The sequence below is a fragment of the Ornithorhynchus anatinus genome, chromosome X1 (genome assembly GCF_004115215.2).
Source record: "Ornithorhynchus anatinus isolate Pmale09 chromosome X1, mOrnAna1.pri.v4, whole genome shotgun sequence".
NCBI lineage: Eukaryota > Metazoa > Chordata > Mammalia > Monotremata > Ornithorhynchidae > Ornithorhynchus > Ornithorhynchus anatinus.
The window spans coordinates 103,635,105-103,650,006 of NC_041749.1; the positions used below are offsets into that span (position 1 = coordinate 103,635,105).

A 14,902-nucleotide genomic window follows, 5' to 3' on the forward strand; every position below is an offset into this window, starting at 1 on the left:
GCTTTTCTGGTTTCCTCATCACCCTGGCCTTCTGACACCTAGAGTACACCAGAAGGCAAAGAGAATTTGGTTTTAGCGCTTTTCAAAAGAAAACAAAGCAGCTCCCACTCTTCTCTTCCCCCAAGTCCACCTTTTAACTGTTCCTTGCTATCAAGCCCTCCTATATCCAACCCACTGTATACACCTTTTCCCCTACACAGAACTTCCTCCCCACTCAAATCCACCAAACCGCATCCCATTCCTTTTCCAAAGCCCTTCTGAAGAGCCACCTTCTCCAGTAGGCATTTTCTAGCTAATCCCCACCTCCCTGGACATGTCAACCCAACAGTCACCCTTAGCCCTGGAGCATAGATTGGATTATTTCCCATTTATAATATTTTTCCCCTGACTTTTACTTTTATTAGATGTTTCTGTATTTTACTCACGTTTCTACTGTAGGTGTACAATTTGCAACTACCTGTCCCTCACCATTATATTATAAGCTCCACAAGGGCAAGAGTAGTATCTCCTATTTTTACCTTATGGTCCCTAGCATGAAGTGCAGAGCTGTGCAGACAGCAGGCAGTCAGTAAATACTGATGATGACAATGGACTAAAAATGAAGTAGGGATGCATGAACTGGGATCCCCTACGCCAGCTCACTCAGGAAAGAGAGTCCTTTACAGTGGGCTCTCTAAATCCTCCCTTTGAGGTTCACATGGGCCCCAATCTCAGCATCTCAGCCGCTCCTCCCTGGCCCCCATGAGTGTCTTGCTTCTGATTTCACTGGTCTTAGCCCCCTCCCCAAGAATGAGGCACAGCAAACCACTTTGGGCAGTAAAAACCATTTCCTGGGAAACAGGGACTCTTGGACTCATTGCTCTGCTGCTCTAAGTTGCTGAGTCAGAGATCCTTCCATCATCATCTCCTAGGACTCCCCATTTCAACCACCCAGAGAACCATGCGCTTCTCAAACAAGGCTAAAGCCATTGGCCTAGTTGCTTCAATTTCCATGAAATAAGGACAAAGTAGAATAGAGATGGCATGTGAGATCATTATTGGCTTTGGAGAAAGAAAATGAAACATAAAATGAATATGGAGAGGTTACAAGGAGAATGTGTTGTCCTTATATTAATGCCTGTCCCCACCTTCTAGACTCTAAGCTCGCTGTGGGTAGGCAATGTGTCTATCAACTCTGTTGCATTCTACTCTCCCAAGCACTTAGTACAGTGCTCTGCACATGGTAAGTATTCAATATTATTGACTGATTGATTTAGCAAACCCATAATTCTGTTGACTTCTTGAAACAAATTAGAAGCAAAGATGGCCACTGAGGCTCCACCCACTGACTCCTGTGGGTAATTATTGGATCTGCCTTCTCGCTGGAAATCAATGCTCACTTTATCCGCTCACTACAGCCAATGCCTCTGGTTTATTAATGTGGAAAAAAGCAGGTCTACCCAAATTTTCTGTTCACTCTTCAGATTCCAAAAGAAGATTACAAAAGAGAAGCAGTGTGGCGTAGTGGAAAGAGCACGGGCTTGGGAGTCAGAGGTCGTGGGTTCTAATCCTGACTCCGCCACTTGTCTGCTGTGTGACCTTGGGCAAGTCACTTAACTTCTCTGGGCCTGAGTTACCTCATTTGTAAAAATGGGAATTAAAAAATGTGAGCCCCACGTGGGACAATCTGATTACCCTGTATCTACCCCAGCGCTTAGAACAGTGCCCTGCACATAGTAAGTGCTTAACAAATACCATAATTATTATTATTACAAAAGTTAATACTCTGTCCTTTGGTCTCTGAGCTTACCACTTCTCACTGTCAACTTCATTTGTCCTTTCTCTGGACTGGAGATGATAACAGTCCTATTGGGAACTAGAGAAATGAGATCAAGGGCAGAGTGAAGAGCCTAGACTACTAGCAGGAGGATTTAATAAATCAGGATAAACCACCAGGAAAAACAAACATGATTTAGGGTTTGAGGACACCAAGACTAAATATATGTTTAGTTTGGTAAAGGACAATTAAGGGCAAGAGTAGAAAGCAGTGGAGCTTACAAAGACCTGAAATCATCAGTAAGGGAAAGACATCTATAACCCTGTAGCACACCCTAAAACTGTCATGTGCAAAGTAAGCCCATCAGACCTTTTAATTTAGCCCCGGAGCCAAGCCGAACAGGGATTGAGAAGCAGCATTGCTTAGTGGAAAGAGCACAGGCCTGGAAGCCAGAGAACCTGGGTTCTAATCCCAGCTCTCCCAAGTGTCTGCCATGTGACCTTGGGCAAGTTGATTCACTTCTCTGTGTCTGTCACGTCATCTGTAAAATGGGGGTTAAATCCTACTCCCCCCTAGACTGTGAGCTCCATGTGGGACAGGGACTGTGTCCAACCTGATTAACTTGTATCTACCCCAAAGCTTAGAACAGTTCTTGGAACATAGTAAGGACTTAACAAGTACCATAATTAATTGACTGATGATTTCAAAGCATGGCCTCTCCACACCTCAGCTCTTCCCACCATTCCTAATACAGAAGCTTCCCTCCCTCCAGGAACACAGAACAGGTAAAGATGCTATTTAGCCCTAAACTCGTGTCAGGAGACCAAGGCCAAAAACTTTTGCCCACTTCTGCTCCCTCACTAAGTCAGAAGCTCCATAAGAGCAGAGATCATGTCATTTAATTCTATTATACTCTTCCAAGTGCTTAGTATAGTGTTCTGCATACAGTAGGTGCTCAATAAATATTATCAACAGATGAATTGACTATGCAATCCTCCTCTAGACTGTAAGCTTATTGTGGGCAGGGACCGTGTCTACCAACTCTGTTATATTATATTATAATAATGGCATTTAAGTGTTTATTATGTGCCAAGCACTGTACTAAGCGCTGGGGTGGATTCAAGCAAAATTGGGTTGGGCATAGTCCCTGTCCTATGTGGGGCTCACAGTCTCAATGTAGACTGTAGTCCCAATGTTGTGGGCTGGGACTGATTATTATTATTGCTGAACTGTACTTTCCAAGCACTTAGTACAGTGTTCTGCACACAGTAAGCATTCAATAAATACGACTGAATGAATGAATGAATCCCCATTTTACAGATGAGGTTACTGAGGCACAGGGAAGTAAAGTGACTCACCCAAGGTTACACAGCAGGAAAAAGTGGCAGAGCCAGGATTAGAACCCACAACCAGGCCCATGTTGTATCCACTACGCCATGATGCTTCTCTACTTCTGTACTTTCCCAAGTGCTTAGTACAATAATAATAATAATGGCATTTATTAAGCACTTAGTACGTGCCGAGCATTGTTATAACAATGCTCTGCACAAAGTAGACCCTCAATAAATACAATTAATTGAGTCAAGGAGTTTCTATAGGAAAGAGAGCAGGGAAATGGGGCAATAAATAGATGGATGGAGCGGTGAGGCAATATAAGGGTTTTTTTTGTGTTTCTAATAAGAGAGAGATGGGAGCATGTTTGAGGGCAGAGGCGAAGGAAGCCACTGGAAAGGGAGAGGTCAAAGATGGTCAGAGAGAGGTATTTCAGAGAGGCAGCATGGCCTGATAGAAAGGGCACTGGTAATGGGAGTCGAGAGATTCTGGTTCTGGTCTCAACTCTGCTACTCCCCTGCTATGTGACCTTGGGCAAGTCACTTAACTTCTCTGTGCCTCAGGTTGGGCATCTGTAAAATGGAGATTCAATGCCTGTTTTCTCTATGGCTTTGATTATGAGAACCACGTGGGGCTGTACCTGATCTGATTAACTTATATCTACCACAGTACTTGGCACAAAATAAGCACTTAATTGCCATAAATTTTTGAGATCCAGTGACCTGTCCAGGTTGGGGTGTGGAAAAAGTAAAGTGGAGAAAGTGGGAGCAGGGCTCTGCACAGAGTAAGAACTTAATACAAATGAGTTTGATGATAAATGTTCTTATAAAATAGGGGTGTGTTTTTTTAAATACGGGAACAGTTTCTACCTCCAAATTATAATGAGGAAGGAAGCTTGCAAATCTCCCTAAAGTTTAAGAAAGTGCAGTGCCACTTATAGGGAGGAGCAGAAAGATGTGTATACCATATTTCTTTCCATAATTGCCCCAGTTGTTTGCAACCTAAAAACAGGGAAGGGACCATTATGTGGGGAATTAAGCAATAAGGAATTAAGCAATAAGGGGAGCAGGAGGATAAAAGGAGAGAGGAAAAAAGAAGAAAAAGGGACACGGAAGAAAAAAGTAAGTGCTCCCAAGTGCTCCATACAATAAGCACCCTGTGAATTACAGTCACACACACACCCCCCACACACATACACCCCCAAACCCCTTCTCTTTTTCCTACCCTGGCAAGTGCAGGCACATTTCAAAGAAATAATCTTATGGCTCCATTCTATCAATTGTATGTATTGAGAGCTTACTGTGTGCAGAGCACTCTACTAAGGTCTTGGGAGAGGACGGTATAACAAGAGTTGGTAGACACAATCCCTGTCCTTAGCAACCTTACAGTCTAGAGAAGACAGATATCAATATAAAAATATTATAGCTATGTACATAAATGCTGTGGGGATGAGGGAGTGAATAAAATGCAAGGGTGACACAGAAGGGAGTGGGAGGAGAGGAAATGAGGGCTTAGTCAGGGAAGGCCTCTTGGAGGACATGTGCCTTCAATATGGCTTTGAAGTTGGGGAGAGTGATTGTCTGCCAAATATGAAGAAGGAAGGCATTCCAGGCCAGAGGGAGGATGTGGGCAAAATAGATGAGACTGAGGTAGAGTGAGTAGATTGGCATTAGAGGAGCAAAGTGGGTTGGGTTGTAGGAGGAAATCAGAGAGGTAAGGTAGGAGGGGCCAAGATGATTGAGTTCTTTAAAGCCAATGGAAAGGAGTTTCTGTTTGATGCAGAAGTGGATGGGCTACCACTGGAGGAGCGGGGAAACATGGACTGAATGTTTTTGTAGAAAAATGATCCAGGGAGCGGAGTGAAGTATGCACTGGAGTAGGGAGAGACAGGAGGCAGAAAGGTCAGCAAGAAGGCTGATAGAGTAATTAAAGAGGGATAGGATAAAGGGCTTGGATTAATGTGGTAACAGTTTGGATGGAGAGGAAAGGGCAGATTTTAGCAATGTTGTAAAGGTTGAACAGGATTTGTTGACAATGAATATGTGTTATGAATGAGAAAGATGAGTCGAGGATAATACCAAGGTTATGGGCTTGTGAGACAGGAAGAATGGTGGTGCTGTCTACAGTGAAGGGAAAGTCAGTGGGAGGAGAGGGAAGATGAAGAGATCTGCTTCAGAACTGTTAAATTTGAGGTGTCTGTGGGACATCCAAATACAGATGTCCTGAAGGCAGGAGGAAATATGAGGCTGCAGAGAAGGTGAGAGATCAGATCTAGAGATACAGATTTGGGAATCATCTGCATAGGGATGGTAGTTGATGCCATGGGAGAGAATGAGTTCTCCAAAGGAAAGGGTGTAGATAGAGACTTGAAGGGTACCCTGAACTGAACCTTGAGGAACTCCCACAGTTAGAGGGTGGGAGGCAGAAAAGGAGTCTGCAAAAGAGACAGAGAATGAGAGGAGAGAGAGACAGGAGGTGAACCAGGAGAGGGCAGTGTCAGTGAAGCCAAGACTGGATAATCTTTCCAGAAGAGGGTGGTTGACAGTGTCAAAGGCAGCTGAGAGGTCAACGAGGATTAATATTGAGTAGAATCTATTGGATTTGGCAAGAAAGAGATCATTTGTGACCTCTGAGAGAGCAGTTTCTGTGGGAGGAAGGGGATGAAAGCCAGATTCGGGGGGGGGGGGGGGGGAGTCAAGGAGATAATTGGAGGAGAGAAACAGGAGACGGCTGGTGTAGACAACTCGTAGAAAGAATTTAGAAAGGAATGGTAGGAGGGAGATGGAGCGGTGGGTGTTCTGACCCTACCTTTCTTCCTAGTGTGTGCCACTATTACTGCTGGAAAAAAAAGTTTTGAGCTCATTGTGGGCAGGGAATGTGTCTACCAACTCTGTTATATGGTACTCTCCCAAGTGTACCAAGTACAGTGCTCTGCACACAATAAGTGCTCAATAAATACAATTGATTGAATTTCCTCTTCAAAAATTGGGGTGGTGGGGCAGAGGATTATGAGAGCAAATACTGTATTCATGCAACTTGAAAACAGAACCTCATGATGACCAGCCACTGCACAGAAAACACTCATTACTGCTCTTCGAGAAATACCCAAAAGAAACATTTAAGCGCCTTCAAAAAGGACTTAGCTCTCCTGTCTATTTAACAAAATCAAAACTCAGCCCTTTTGGCTCCATTTTGAAATAGAGCAATGAGGAATTCCAGAGCAGCTGATCCACTCAAGAGCAAAAAGCTATTTGGGTTACTCCTTAATCCAGCATTTCAGCAATGATTATTCTTTAACCTCGTTTCACTAATGTCAGTCAAAAGCTACTGTAGTCATATCTGTGTAGCATTACTGATATTTTCAACTGAAGAAGTAAATAGAAACAAACAAGTGAACAACTATGGACCACGCTTAAAAACGATTCAGTGGGTCCCCAAAATCTAGGGTGAAAACCAGAACGGCAACAAAGTTAGGTGGGTTTGGATGCTTCCATAGGAGGGAGGCTAGCTGGACACATTCATTTGTTTCTTTTTTCCCTCTCTGCCCTGGGTTCTTGGACACTAGCCGTTGAGTATTTCACTGCCAGGATATTGCATTCCGTTTGTCAAGTACTAATACACACATCTGCCACAGCCGCTAATCCCATATTTTCAAAGGCACCGTAATCACACTGCTGCAATATTCCTTTTCAAATTTCCTTTTTCGCGCCTACCATTCAAATGCAAAATGATGTGATTAATCTTCAAAACCAGGGAGATGCTTCTCAAATAACATATATGCAGCCACGGTGTCATTACGTGAGGAGCAGTGCTGATTTACAGCAAAGAAAACCAAAGACAACCCTTTCATTTGGATGACTGGTTTTACTGAAGTGTCAATCCAGATTTGATTTACTGAAATTAATTGGACTCCCTAAGGATTAGTACCTCGTGAACATTCAACTCACCCTTTTTCTCCTCCTTAGAAGCAGCAGGAAAGTCAAACTCTTAGATAGGCCCCTTCCCTGGAGTACTCGCTTTCAGTCCTGAAAAGGAGAAATGGACTAATATTAATACCAGTTTTTGGAAAAGAGTTCCAAGCCAAACTTCGAGATTAAGGTCATATTTTGCTGAGGACCCTTGGGATAATGCCGCCTAGCCATGGGCTCGGCAGTTAACCTGAGTAAGTGCAGAACCCAGACGAAAGGAAGGAGAGTTGCCGAGACGCCGAGAAGAGCAGTCAAAGCCAGAGAAGCACAGACTCTGTGAGTTCAGGGGGACACTGTAGATTTCACCAGGTGGTCACATAAATCAGCAAACACACAGACTTTCCCTCCCCCCGCACCCACCTGTGCAGCCCTGTAGCTTCAGGAACAGCAATAACAGGAGGCAGGCAGAGCGTTGTGACCGAGCGGGAAGTTAGAGACAAGTTTATTACTACTGGCCCTTCTTCTAGCACTAGTAGGGAGTGGTGGTTGACGGGCGGAGTTTCCTCTGCTAGCCAAGGTCAGCTCAACTTCAAGCAATACTGAGTTTCTTTATATACAGTTGGTACAGCATTCACAGTGATCAGAAGAGTACAATACAAAAACACTTGAGGAGAGGGAGCAGTAAGTCCCATGGGCGTTTTCCCCTCCAGCCCTGGACCTGCTTTGTTCTCTAGGTGATCCCATACTACTGATAAGCAGGGCCAGAGGTCCTGATTAGATCAAGGGAGTCCTTTCATCTTGTCTTCAGGTGATATGTTAAGATATATTGTGATGTGTTTGCCTTGGGTCAATCAAGTCATCAAGCACGCCCAGAGGTGGTCAAGCAGGCCTAGAGCTGAAACAGCTAGGAAGGGAAGGTCAGAGAAAGAAGGGTCAAATGCAAGGCCTTGACCATTATGCTTCCACAGGCAGGACCACTCTGTCCATTTCCTAGGTCCAAATCTGCAAGGTATTCATTCATTCATTCAATAGTATTTATTGAGCTCTTACTATGTGCAGAGCACTGTACTAAGCGCTTGGGATGAACAAGTAGGCAACAGATAGAGACAGTCCCTGTCGTTTGACGGGCTTACAGTCTAATCGGGGGAGATGGACAGACAAGAACAATGGTAATAAATAGAGTCGAACTGAACCTGTAGAATCTGAGCCCCGGATTTCTGGTCCATGCAGGATTCTACAGTGGCACTGAAACATGGTCTTAGCTACAGGTCTCTCACTGAGGATCAGATCAAACAGCAGCATTTTCTTTCAAGCAATCAACCAATCAGGGGTATTTATTGAGCACTTACTGTATGCAGAACACTGTCCTAAACCCCTGGGAGAGTACAATAGAGTATACAGACATGATCCCTACCTACCCATAAGGAGTTTACAATTTAGCAGGGAGACTGACATGAATATAGATTACCCATCGAGTAGACAACCGACTACAAGGATATATAAATATGGGCTGTATGGTGAGGAAAGTGGAGACTAGTTGGGAAAATGTTTTTTCTTAGTCTCCTCTGGTATCAGGGAAGCAACAAATCCTGGTGGGCTGAAAACCAGGAGCTATGCTACTGACTCACTTGATGAAAATCAAAAAGTCACAGCACACCACAGAACTCAACTTCTCCACTTGTAAAATGGGCCCCATCAAAAGGTTTGAAAGGGCTTTGAGATTTGGATTTCTTGAGCATCTGTTTTCCAAAGGAATCACTATTCCCCTGTCATATAAATCCAAGTATGTCCCAAGCTCCCATGTATGGTATCTCCCCTCTAACTATATTTCACCGGGTCTCTCTTGCTTCCTCCCACAGAGCCACCTAGATTTCTCTGGCTCAGTCTCTCAATCTCCAACTCACCTACCATAAGGCCTTCCAGGGCTCCTGTTCTCATCACTCACCCAAGTTGGGGTTTAGTCAGATCACTGAGTAAAAGACATCTGACTTAAAACAGGATGGTTCTGCTTGCTTTTCCCTCCTCTGCACCCAAGTTGACATTCTCCTTCTCTAGTGAATCCAAAGCACTGAAACCCTGGGAAATGAGGCAGAGTGCCCTCCATGTTCCTGAAGCTGCCTCTCCCTGGAAACACACCCACGGGGAATTGCCGTTTTCCTTAAATGCTCATTGCATCGCAATACCACCAGGTGGCAAGATTGCTAAATAAAGGTGGAAGCAGTGAAACCCGCTCCAGGAAAAGTACGTGGCTTCAAGAAATGAACCCTTTAGGAGAACTGTAAGATTTTCCTCAAAGTCACTCATGAAGTTCCTAGGAAGACCCCCCCCCCCCAAAAAAAAGGCATTCTACGAAATACTTGTTACTCCACAAACACTACAGGCTTCTACTTCGGGCATCTTCCCCACAGTTACCTCTCCATCTTCCCTCCCATGGAAGCTCCCTAACATTTTTTTATGGTATCCGTTAAGTGCTTACTAAGTGCCAAGGAGGGTGCTAAGCCCTGGAGTAGATACAAGCTAATCAGGTTGGACACAGTCCCTGCCCCACAAGAGGCTCAAAATCTTCATCTCCATTTTACAGATGAGGTAGTTGAGGCACAGAGAAGTCAAGTGACTTGCCTAAGCTCACACAGCAGACAAGGGACAGATCTGGGATTAGAACTCAGGTCCTTCTGACTCCAGGCCCATGCTCTATCCGCTAGGCCACGCTCCTTCCCTTCCACTCTACGGGACTCTTCACAAGCAGGGTCACCTCTGGAAAAAGTCCAGGATACATTACTCTCCTCAAAATTCTCCAATGGTTCCCCATTCCATTCATTCATTCAATCTTATTTATTGAGCACTTACTGTGTACAGAGCTCTGTATTAAGCGCTTGGGAGAGTAAAATACAATAAGCATATACATTCCCTGCCCATAACAAGTTTAGAGTCTAGAGGGGGAGACAGACATTAATATATATAAATTACAGATAATTCCCCAACTATTAGTTTCATGTCTACCAAGAGTATTGTACTTTCCCAAGCACTAAGTACAGTGTTCTGCACACAGCAGGCACTCAATGAGTACACCTGAGTAGCTGATTAATTGATTCAAGGTTCTCTGCTATCTGGCTCCCAATTAACTATTAGCTCTCTTCCGCTGCTATACCTCTGCTTATGCTCTTTGCTCACCTCAAACCTGTTCATTATCCCTCATTCCCCATTCTCCAACTTTCTACTCATTGATATGCCTTTCCTTCCACCTGGAATGGCTTCCCTCATTAAATCATGTTCCTCACCTTCTGAAAAGTCAATGCTTCCAAGAAGCCTTTCCTGATTTAGCCCCCCCTACCTTCCTGGTTATGCCAATTCCAACCCCCGCCTCACCAATCCCCCTCTCAGGATCACACCTGGAGAGTTTCCAGGACTCTACTAGTCTCAGCTACGGAAGGGAGAATCAAGCAGAGGCGTACCCATTTCATTCCTAGCTTGGACAGTGGCTAGCGAATGAAAGGCAATCTGCTACAATTCAAAACTCACCTGTGCTGGGCAGCAGTGGTATGGGAGAGAGTCACGGGAGGAGACTCAAGTTTACTGCATGGAAGAAGGAAATGGCAAGCCACTTCCATATTTTTATGAAGAACACTCTAAGGATACACTACCGGAATGACTGCAAATGGAGGTGGGGTGTTCTGGGAGAGATGTGGCAGTGGAGTCACTTTGGGTCGGAAATGACTCGATAGCATAAGATAAAACCTCACCACTCATACATATATTATGAATTTATTTATTCACTTGTGTCTACATTTATATCTACTCTTCCATTCATAATTGGTGACTCTACCATAGTTAAACCTACTAACTCACTAAAGATGGAGTCTTGGATTTTATGTCTTTTCCATGTCCCCCAAGCATGGTTTAGTGGGAAAAGCACAGGCCTAGGAATCAGAGGGCATGGGTTCTACCCCCAGATCTGCCATATGTCTGCTTTGTGACCTTGGGCAAGTGAATTTACTTCTCTGTGTCTCAGTCACCTCATTTGAAAAATGGGGATTAAGACTATGAGCCCCATGACAACCGATTATCTTGTATCTATCCTAGAGCTTAAAACAGTACTTGACACATAGTAAGCACTTAACAGATACTATTATTATCAGTGCTCTGTACACAGTAAGTCCTCAAGAAATGTTGACAGTCTGTTCTTCCACAGTGTATGTTTCTGCTACAGTGTTTGAATAGAACACAATGGCAGAATTAGGAACCATGCTTCCCACACTGCAAATTTGTCTGGGTGCAATTTAAGACAGTGTCAGAAGGACTGGTTGGGTGTGTTACCATGGGCTGAAAGCCACAACGCAAGTGTTCCTTAAAAATAAGTTCTGTAAGAATGCAACCCCATATAATAAGAGCACTGACTGCCCTGATATCAAGTTATTGGAGAGACCTTCCAGGAGCAAGGCTTGTGGAGATTGAAGTCGTGTGTGACATAATAAGTGTGGCAGGAATAGAGGCAGATTAGAGGTGGTGTGGCTGCTTCCCATCCTCAGTCAATCAGCTCAGTGTAGCCTAGTAGATAGAGCACTGACCTGCAAGTCAGAAGGACCTGGGTTCTCATCCCTGCTCTGTCAAATGTCTGCTGTGTGACCTTGGACAAAAAATTTAACTTCTCTGCCTCAGTTACCTCATCTGTAAAATGCAGATTAGGACTGTGAGCCCAGTGTGAGACAGAGACTGTGTCCAACCCAATTACCTTGTATCTGCTCCAGTACTTAGTATGGTGCCTGGCACATAGTATTATTAATATTATTATTATTATGTGCCATCGAGTCGTTTCCGATTCATAGTCCTGTCCTCTGCCATGATCTGCAACCTTTCTAACAGTTCTTCCATTATTGTTATTATGGTCTCTATCCATCTAACTGCTGGTCTGCCTCTTCCACGTTTTCCCTGGACTTTTCCTAGCATTAGTGTCTTCTCCAGAGAATTAGTCCTCCTGATGATGTGTCCAAAATATGCTAATCTAAGTCGAGTCATTTGGCCTTCCAAAGACCACTTGGGCTTAATTTGCTCCAAAATCCATTTGCTTGTTTTTCGGGCAGTCCACGGTATTAGCAAAAGCCTTCTCCAACAGGTACATAGTAAACACTTAACAAATACAATTATTTTTATTGTTATTATTATTAAGCACTCACTGTATGCAGAGCACTATACTAAGCACTTGGAAAAGTACAACACAGTAGACATAATCCTGCCCACAAGAAGCTTACAGTCTATGGAGAGAGACGTATATTAAAATAAATTACAGATGCTGCAAAATTGGGCAACTTCCCCCACAGGCTGCAGGACAAATGATCAGCGATCCTCTGGGGTAGTTCAGTTCTTACACAGAAAGAAGCTTACACAGAAACTGGAGAAAATAGAAAATTGAGATCTGGGCTGGAGAAGGACAAGAGTAGAAGCCAGTGGATTGAGAAAATGTTATTCTAAAACCCAACTATGCAATCAACTTTGTCTGTTGCACTTTCTTGAAACATCATTTCTCTAAACCTCAGGTTGAATCAAAAATTCAGTGGAGTAAGAGAATAAAAAGAGGAGTGTTCGTGACATTTTCTCCTGCCTTGTGTCCCCCTGGGGGACGAGGGGTAGAATCCATCCATTTTCTGCAGGAGCTAAGTGGGAGATGCTGGGAATCCCCCTCCATTTAGCACCTAGAAGGGGCATCCAGATCAAGCCACTTCCCAAACTCACAGCTCATTAACTTTTCCGGGGTCTCCTCTGAGCTAACTGAGAAGTGGAGCTGCTGGTTTTAACCTTGCAGCTTTCACACATTTTATGAGTCGGTTCTGTCCTAAAGTGTGGGTCTGTTTCCCTTTCATATAGCCCTTCAACACCCTGAAAACCAAGGAGCCCTTTCAGGATTTTCTGTCGCCACACTGCTGGGACAGCAGAAAGGTCAAACTCAAGATCTCCAAATGGATCTTCCTTCCCTCCCAGACTCCCCACATTGATGTGCTCTGGGTTTCCTCCCATAGAGATTTGGCACTTCCCTCTACAAAGAGAGAACCAACCAGAGGGATTTTGTGTCCATATGCTCTGATTCAGGCTCCAGTGAAAGGCATCAAAGGAAGGAACTTGGGTCCCTCGAGCTCCTCACCCATCAATGCGGGCACTAGTTGCAGGGGGTGGCTTCTGTCACAGAGGAGATCTGTTTCTCTTGGGACTGTGTGGTGATCCATGCTCGCTGGCCTGTCTCCCTGTCTCCTGTCAGTTGCTAACACACTTTAATCCTGAGGGGTTAAAAAAAAAAACCCTCCTTCTGCTGTTTGCTTTGAATGGAGGCCAGACTGAAAAAAATTTGAGATTTATGACCAAACAAAAGCCATCCAATGTTCCAGAAATTCTTTTTTAGACAGCCAGTGAGACGTCCAGCCTTGGAGAGCTGGGGGACCGCCAGCTCAGCTCTACCAACCTCTCCGTGCCTCCCCAGATAGTTCTCTCAGCGCTTTCCACAAAGTGGGTGCCCTATAAATAGCACTGATTGATTCTCTCCCTCACCCTTCCTCGCCATACTACCCCAGGATCTGCTTTCTACCCAGATCTTCTGTTGATTATCCCAGGGAGTGGCAGAAGGGATGTCGATTGATCCAAAACTCCTGAAACATGAGCAAGTCTCTGTTAACCAACCAACATTGTTGGTGCAGTAGCAGAAATGGCATTTATGGAGCACCTACTGAGCGCCATGCATTCTAAGTGCTCAGGAAGTACAACAAAAGCATGAGACATGTTCCTGCCTAAAGGAGCTTTCACTATCAGGAGAGACAGAAATATTTACAAGCAGTGGAATCAGAATTAATACAACTAAATGCTCAAACATACACAGATGTGCAAATACTGAGGATGGGAATTAAAAGGTATGTAAGTGCATGAGAATCGATCAAGGAGGGGTATTTACTGAGCACCCTATGCACTGAGCACTGCATCCTTTAACTGTTGGAGTTCCTCAAGGGTCAGTTCTCGGCCCTCTTCTGTTCTCCATTTACACTCACTCCCTCGGTGAACTCATTCGCTCTCACGGCTTTGACTACCATCTCTACGCAGATGACACGCAGATCTACATCTCCGCCCCTGTCCTCTCCCCCTCCCTTCAGGCTCGCATCTCCTCCTGCCTCCGGGACGTCTCCACCTGGATGTCTGCCCGCCACCTAAAACTCAACATGAGCAAGACTGAGCTCCTCATCTTCCCTCCCAAGCCCGGTCCGCTCCCAGACTTCTCCATCACCGTGGATGGCACGACCATCCTTCCCGTCCCGCAGGCCCGCAATCTCGGTGTCATCCTTGACTCGTCCCTCTCGTTCACCCCACACATCCTATCCGTTACCAAGACCTGCCGGTTTCACCTCTACAATATCGCCAAGATCCGCCCTTTCCTCTCCACCCAAACGGCTACCTTACTATTACGGGCTCTCGTTATATCCCGGCTAGACTACTGTGTCAGCCTTCTCTCTGACCTCCCTTCCTCCTCTCTCGCCCCGCTCCGGTCTATTCTTCACTCCGCTGCCCGGCTCATCTTCCTGCAGAAACGATCTGGGCATGTCACTCCCCTTCTTAAACAACTCCAGTGGTTGCCTATCGACCTCCGCTCCAAACAAAAACTCCTCACTCTAGGCTTCAAGGCTCTCCATCACCTTGCCCCTTCCTACCTCTCCTCCCTTCTCTCTTTCTACCGCCCACCCCGCACGCTCCGCTCCTCTGCCGCCCACCTCCTCGCCGTCCCTCGGTCTCGCCTATCCCGCCGTCGACCCCTGGGTCATGTCCTCCCGCGGTCCTGGAACGCCCTCCCTCCTCACCTCCGCCAAACTGATTCTCTTTCCCTCTTCAAAACCTTACTTAAAAATCACCTCCTCCAAGAGGCCTTCCCAGACTGAGC

The 14,902-nt window shown here is 45.1% G+C and overlaps 1 protein-coding gene and 1 non-coding gene across 5 annotated transcripts in view; one reads left to right on the forward strand and one right to left on the reverse strand.

Moving 5' to 3' along the window:
- The window catches only part of ATP2B2 (ATPase plasma membrane Ca2+ transporting 2), a 563,774-nt gene that overhangs the window by 335,732 nt on the left and 213,140 nt on the right, over positions 1-14,902 (reverse strand). For all 4 annotated transcript variants that reach the window (XM_039910392.1, XM_039910394.1, XM_029050109.2 and 1 more), the window contains exon 3: positions 7,036-7,113. The gene's annotated coding sequence lies outside the window, so the exon portion shown is untranslated. The remainder of the gene's footprint in view (positions 1-7,035; positions 7,114-14,902) is intronic.
- LOC114806915 lies at positions 10,368-10,505 on the forward strand. Its single transcript, XR_003754968.1, has one exon. It is a non-coding gene; the product is annotated as a small nucleolar RNA SNORA7 (small nucleolar RNA).